Source organism: Typha latifolia, chromosome 15 (genome assembly GCF_019914945.1).
Source record: "Typha latifolia isolate L0001 chromosome 15, TyphaL0001v2, whole genome shotgun sequence".
NCBI classification, from domain to species: domain Eukaryota; kingdom Viridiplantae; phylum Streptophyta; class Magnoliopsida; order Poales; family Typhaceae; genus Typha; species Typha latifolia.
The window spans coordinates 4,272,160-4,280,559 of NC_133100.1; positions in this window are offsets into that span (position 1 = coordinate 4,272,160).

Consider the following 8,400-nt stretch of genomic DNA (forward strand, 5'->3'; position numbering starts at 1 on the left):
ATGTGAAAAATCTCACAAAAAACTACATATCCGTTTAATGCAGATCGATTTTATTTAACCAAGTAGTAGAAAGAAAACTTATTCACTACTCTTGATATTTGGGTTATTTGTATCGAAAATCCTTTGGTTTTAGATTTGGCAGTCCTTGCCGTTAAGATTTTTTTCTTACTTTTTTTTCAACTTTATCTTTTTTGTTATTTAGTGATTTATTAAATATTGACGCGACACTAAGAGAGAGAGAAATGACTTGTACTTATCTTCTTTTTTATCTTTTACTTCATATGCTCCTTTTTTTATCTCTTTAACTTTTTTTATACAAGTCTCAAATTGCTCTCTAATCTCTAATCTTCTTCTTATACAAGTCTCTAATATCTAATCTTCTTCTTATACAAGTCTCTAATCGCTATTTCTACTTCACAATTGAAGTTGTTAAAGATAACGAAATATGTAAAAAAAAAAATGAAAGTTATTAAAAGATAACGAAATATAAATTCACACCACTATCTCTAATTAGTCTCTTATTTTATTAATTAAAGAGTGATTATAAAGACTTGTATAGGAAAAAAATAACGATTAATAGAGACTTGTATAAAAAGCATATAGGAAAAACAATGAAAGTTGTTAATATGTTTCTTCGTTTTCTTATTTTATATTGTTGCTCTTTTTCTTAATCTACTTCACCACTAAAGTTGTTAAAAGACAACGAAATGTGTATAGAAAAAAAAAATGAAAGTTCTTAAAAGATAATGAAATATAAATTTTCATCACTATTTCTAATTAATCTCTTACTTTATTAATTAAAAAACAATTATATAGACTTTTATAGAAGAAAAAAAATATGATTAATAGAGATTTGTATAGAACAAACAACGAAAGTTGTTATTATATTTGCAAAAGTTATTGTTATATTTGTAAAATCTGTTATTATATTTGTGAAAGTTGTTATTATATTTACAAAAGTTGTTAATATGTTTCTTTTTCTTCTTATTTTCTGTTATTGCTTCTTCTTCTTAATCTAATTTACCATTGAAATTGTTAAAAGACGACGAAATATATATAAAAGAAAAAAAATGAAAGTTGTTAAAAGATAATGAAATGTAAATTTTTATCACTATCTCTGATTAATTTCTTATTTTATTAATTAAAGAGCGACTAGAGAGACTTGTATAGAAAAAAAAATAATTAAGGCATTGAAGAAAAAGAAGAAAAAGAAAAAAAAAAAGACTTGTATAGAAAAAACGACAGAAGTTATTATTATATTTGTAAAAGAAGAAAAGAAGAAAAGAAGAAAAAGAAGAAAAAGAAAAAGAAAAACAAGAAGAAGAAGAATAGGAAGAAGAATAATAATAATTATCAGCAGCATATGAAGTAGAAGAAGAAGAAGAAGATGAGTACGGATCATTTTTCTCTCTTATAATATCTCGTCAATATTTAATGAGGCACTAAATGACACAAACAGTAAAGTTAGAAAAAAGTAAGAAAAAAAACCTGAAGTGCAAGAGAAACCCAAAATGACCATGACCTATCAAATCGAAAACCAAATGAGTTTTCGGTGGAGATAACTCTTGATACTTTGGATGCTCTATTTTATTTAACTAAGTAGTAGAAAGAAAACTTATTTACGACTCTCGGTACCTTCAATGGTCAAGAAAATGATTAGATTCAGCTCCTATAATACTATTGATTATCATCAACTATAGCTCTAGCTTTTAGACATATGATAATGATACTCATCACAATTAATAAGAATTATGCTCTCTAAGATATTCTTGAACTCATAGATAATTTATTTTAATTTTCTTCAATTGGATGCTTTTTTTCTAAGCGGATCACTTATTTAGAGGTATGGAAAATCTATTTTTTAGGATCCACCAACGAAAACTCTAGTCTGTAAAAAGGATTTTGAATTTTTGATTTGTAGCCTACCACTGTTTAGGTCCTGTTTTAGATGCATCCAAACCCCTCTGTCTTGCCTACGTCATTCATATCCCATTTGAGTGGCGTTAGGACATTATTTAAGTTTCTTTTTAGATTTGCACTTGTCGTCCAAAACACCATATGGATTAAGAATTCTATATGTCAATAGCGCCGTGACCTAGCACTATCATGTGCATGTTATTTGGGTAGTGAGCGGAGACCACTTCACTTGGCATTTAGGGCTGTCAAAACAATTAAGCCAGCTCGAGCTCAGCTTGAGCTCGATTATATAAGGCTCTATCAAACTCAGGCTGGAAAGTAAGCTGAGCCGAGCTTAATCTTCAAAATATTTGAAAATAATTTTGAGTCAAGCTTGTTCACGAGCCAACTAGATCAAGTAGGCTCAATAAGGCTTGAAAAATACTAATATTATCTAAAATTTGCTTAAATAGATGTTATGTACTCTAATTTTAGAGTATAGTTCTAAAATTCTAATCCTTTAAATACATAAAGATTTCTATTATATTATATTTTTATAATATTAATTATATATTTTAAATAACTTTAGGGATAAATCCTGGTTGATGCTAGGCTCAGAGAGGGCAATAGAGTTGTGGTGGGTGGTTGTGTGAAATGGCTGTCGAAAACTAATGAGGCCCAGTTTTTAGAGCTCGGCCTCATTGGAGGAGAGAGTGGAGAAGGCGGTGGTGATGGAGATGGGAGAGGAGGGAGGTGGTTATGGAGGAGTCAAAAATCAAAAGATAATTCTTACATTTAACGATAAATCCCACTAAATTGTATAGGCATCAAGATTAAGGTGTCGGTTATTAATGTATTATATATCATTTTGGGTTAGCTCGAAAAGATCTACAATTCGGCACAGATTTGAAATGAACTATTGCTATCTCTCGGCCAAACTCGTTTTGAGGTTGTTTAGGCTCTCAAATTGCTTGATCAAATAAATATTACCTGATATGAAAATTTCTGGCCAAACCAATTCTTCTAATTCTAAGGGAATTGGACAACGTGATAAGAGAACAAATTGAATTATGACTCAACTTTTACCTTATAGCTTAATTTTATTTATTTATTTATATAAATATATATATTTCTTATATATCAAGGAAATAATGAGTTTCCTATATTTGAAAACTTCCCGCTAGTAAGTTTTAGCAAAATCTCTCATAATAAATTTCAAATGGAATTTATGATACTGACTCACTCGACTTAGTTAATAAATAAATAATATTCTGATTAAAATCTTATCTATATTATTTTCATCATTTTATCACATTGGATTAGTCAAAGCCCGGCATGCTCAAACTCTCACTTGTAGAACTCGAGGGGGCATAAGTTGATATGCATTTTGACTAGTTCAAAATAAAATATTTAATCTACATATATATAATATATCTCAGTTAGTATAATAATAATTACTCATATATTATACCTAGTTAATTAGCATATATTTACTTATAGTATTAGTATTATAATACGCATCACATATATGCAGGTCGCAAAAAGCTCCTCTAATATCGAATTGGCAACAATAGGCCCCTCCATTATCCAATTATAATTTTAGGTTCTTTTTTACTAATTTAGCCCTAACAAATCCTAAAAAAACTACCGTCTCCTAAAACTACGGAACTAATACCGGTCAAATTATCTCATTATCTTATTTATTAATTTAGGTCTAATAAATTGAAAAAAAAGACTTTTGCGTCCTTTTCTTTTGCATGATATCCTAATTTCTACTCCATTCCATCTTTTTTCCTTTTAGTTTTCTGCTATTTTCTTCCTCTCATTCTTCTTCCATCTTCTATTTTCATAAACAATAATTTAAATACTCTTTCTCCTCTAAAATAATCTCATTTGGCAATCCTAGAAGATAGTTCCTTCATTCAATATCTCTCTCATCTTGTTCACTATTCATCTTCCTCAGTTTGTTCTTCAGTGATTGAAGTATTCTGAATTAAGTTAATATTTTGGTAACTATTTTATCTTGCTCAAACAATATTGTCAATGCTTATATATCGTTTTAACAATATTTTTTACCACTCTAATTTGGCAAATGTGTCTCTGATTAACATTGGTGTAAAAATATTATGTATCACCTATGTAAATTCTGTGCAATGCCTATACAAAATATATGTATCAAAATTAGGTAAGGTACGTATTTATAATGATAAAAAAGTCTTATCCATCACTTATGTAAATTAACGAAAAAAAAATCTTTCAGGTATTAAAATATATAGCTATATATAAAGGCTAAATATTAATGAAATAAAATTTAAGATAAAAATATCATCATTAGGCTTCTTCTCCGAGGAAGATAAAGTAATAATAGAAGATTGCATATATTTTAGGATCTAACAATCATATTAGTAAACATAGTAAAATTTTTGCATATCACTTATGTAAAGTATTTTCAAAGAGTATACAAAACATGGGCAGAAATTTTAGCTAAGGTTAGTAACAAAACTTAACCGTTAGTTTTTTTACCAAAAAATGAAAAACTTCAGGCATCGCCTATGTAATTTATACGCATCGCATGCGCAAAATATACGCTCTAATTTTAAATAAGGTACATATTGAGATTTTCAAAAATATCATACATCACTAATACAATATGTACGCATTACCTATGCAAATTGTATGCTACAATTTTAACCAAGGTACATATTGAGACTTTCTAAAACTGCCACACATCGCCTATGTAATATATATGCATCGCCTATGTAAAATGTACACTCTAATTTTAACCAAGGTACACATCGAGATTTCTAAAAAAAATGTCATGCATCGCCTATGTAATATGTACGCATCGCCTATGCAAATTGTACGCTCTAATTTTAACCAAGGTACGCATCGAGATTTCCAAAAAATAACGTCATGCATTGCCTATGTAATATGTACGTATCACCTATGTAAATTGTATGCTCTAATTTTATCTGAGGTAGGTAGCACCCAAACCGTAAACACGTGCATGGCACATGCATGGCACCTGACAATTTGGTTAGTTATTGACAATCAAATAAACCTGTATCAACATCATAATTTTATCCATAACATCTAAACTAAGAATAACTCAAGTCTAACTATCAATAGCATACAGATAACCCTACTTGGGCCCCACATAGACCACAACACATCATCAAAAGCTTTTCACAACTACATATACACAACGGTGGTATATACATAATTATACAAGTACAAAGTCATCTGCTAAAATATAAGACAATGATACATACACACTTTAGAGGATGTCCACTAATACATCATATAAGATAACTTATCTAGCATATAACACTAACCACACTCTACTCCTCACTCACCGGCAAGGCCTCTAAGGGAGTATCCTGCTCCACTCGTTCACTTGGGTTATTGGAAAGGAGAAAACAAAGAGAGTCATGAGCTAAAGGCTTAGTGAATAGACCTTACCCCGAATTAGTGAAGCCAAACAGAGAGTAAATCATGTACTGAATAATATGAATCAGAAAGAGATAACATGTCATAATTGATAAAAATACATAATCCTCGACACTAAATAAATATGTCACCACGTCATACGATCATCATATCTCTCTCTCAAATATGACACGGTGCATGCCGACCATGACGATGCTATGACATCAAATGCAACTATATATGATGTATATTGACCACTCAATAATTAGGTAATTAGATGATAATGCAATCATATGCATTTCTCAACATCACGATCATCACCGACATCTCATTATAATATCATTATACTAGACCACTGTGCACAGCCAACACTTGGTACCCGGTCTCAACATCATGTCCGAAGGCTCAGAGCATACTCCGCCACTCGCAAGAGTATCTCATATATAACCATACCCCACTACCCGTTAAGGTATCAACATCCATCCAGACCGAGCACCCACATAATTGATAGAAACCTCGTGAGGATAACTCGCCACATATGCCCTAGCGAACAACATGTATCCAAATGTTTGTTGCGCACACAGACTAACGACCTCAAACGTAAGGCCAACAGGATCGCGACTATGTTGAGCGATCAATCATCTCCAAGCACGCCCTAACCCTTGCACCCACTCGAGTATCCTCACACTTTCTATCAACTATCCTATCAATCACATTTCATGTTTTCCTTCTAAATGACAAATCATATGCATATATTTAGTATGATAACAAGTCAATACATAATAGAAATTTAAGTGGGATAGGAATTAAGAGAAAAATGATGCAATATAATCTCCAACTATATCGTCAACACATGCATACTCATGCTAATCTATTACATGCATACTCATGCTAAAGTTCAATTGGACATAAAACCATAACAGTATAATCATTTACATTCATCTTTATATATATCACCAATGTACTCAAATTCAAGATCAGCCTAATTATATGCATGATAAAAATATGCTCGACTGTAATCATCTCTAGATAAAGTCATATAATTATAATCATGCTGGAAGCCAAAACATGCATGTACATAATATATAACATAACATAATTCGAAAAAGACGTCTACGGGATAAGACTACTCACCGCCACTGCAATTACCAAACAACCACTCGTTCACGTTGCTACGACAATGATCAAACCTCGATAGCTAAGTCCACGGGGGGTCTTGAATAGGGAGGTCGAAATCTGAAATTATTTAAGTAGTATGATGTTAGCTGTTTATCCCATTTAGAATTTATTAGTGCAAAATATAATAAATTATTTGATTTTATTAAATAACTTGATATACATTATATATATATATATAATTCAGATGTCCTTATTCTAATTATATATATTAGGCATCATTATTAACTTCCTTAAGCATAAAATAATTAGATATACAATACTATAATTAAAATATATGTACATAAAATAACTAACTATAATCCAATTATTTGGCAAATACTACTTTTACTTAATCTAATCATACATATAATAATCATTATCCATAAATATAAAAATAATTATTTGAGCTCAGCATCTTATTGCATAGAAAATAATATATAATAATAATAAAGTGCTAGAAACACATTGCATATTCAAATATATTAAATATATGCATGTATAAGCATACATAAACATTAATAGAAACTTATATAATTTAATTATTTTTAATAAAACTAACTATATAAAATATAAGATTATTATCAATATGATTACATGTAATAATCTAATAAACAATGGCTAAACCATATATAATCATATGCAAGTGTTTATAACTATAATTAATAAATTAATATACAAAAATACTTAGCTAATACTTATACTAGTGAGTGTAAATTATCAAAATAAACTGATTTACCTAAATTTACCTAAATTTTTGAAACTAAATCATATAATTAATGTAACAAATTAAAAAGGAGTAATTCCCTTATCATAGTCCTGGGCTCGGCACTGTCTGCTACAGTGCTGGCCGAGCCTAGCACTATTGCAGAGGGAGAATAGCTGAGGAAGAAGAAGAAGAAGAAAGAAGAAGAGAAAGGAGAAGAAGAAAGAAGGAAAAAGAAGAAGAAGAAGAAGAGAAGAGAAGAGAAGAGAAGAGAAAGAAGAGAAGAGAAGAAAGAGATGGGAGGAGGGAGCGGACCGGGCCGGCGGGGGAGGGAGCACGAAAGAGAGAGAGGGAGAGAGAGAGAGAGAGAGAGAGAGAGAGAGGCGATGGAGGGGAAAAACAGTGGTGGTGCCGGGGCCCACCATGGCCAGCTGGCCGCAATCGATTGGCTGCGACCGCGGCGGTGGGCATGTGGCACCTCACCTTGCATGGGCATGAGGCCACTACTTTTTTTTTTAATCCCTACTTGGGTTATTACAAGGTATGCATCGAGAATTCTAAGAAAACGTCACGCATCACTTATGCAATATGTACGCATTGCCTATGCAAATTATATGCTCCAATTTTAACCAAAGTACGCATTGGGATTTTAAAAAAAAATGTCACGTATTGTTTATGTAATATGTACGCACCGCCTATGCAAATTGTACGCTTCAATTTTATCCAAGGTATGCATTGAGATTTCTAAAAAAATATCATGCATCGCTTATGTAATATGTACGTATCGTCTATGCAAATTATATGCTCCAATTTTAACCAAAATACACATTGAGATTTCAAAAAAAACATATCACATATTATTTATGTAATATGTATGAATCGCTTATGCAAATTGTATGCTCTAATCAAGGTACGCATCGAGATTTTTAAAAAAATGTCATTCATCACTTATGTAATATGTACGTATCAACTATGCAAATTGCACGCTCTAATTTTAACCATAGTATGCATTGAGATTTCCAAAAAAATATCACGCATTGTCTATGTAATATGTATGAATCGCCTATGCAAATTGTATGCTCCAATTTTAACCAATATATGTATCAAGATTTCAAAAAAAAATGCCATGCATCGCCTTATCTCCTTGGTGTCTATAGAAGAAGCCCGCGGATGATATTTTTACCTTAAATTTTATTTTCTTAATATTTAGCCTT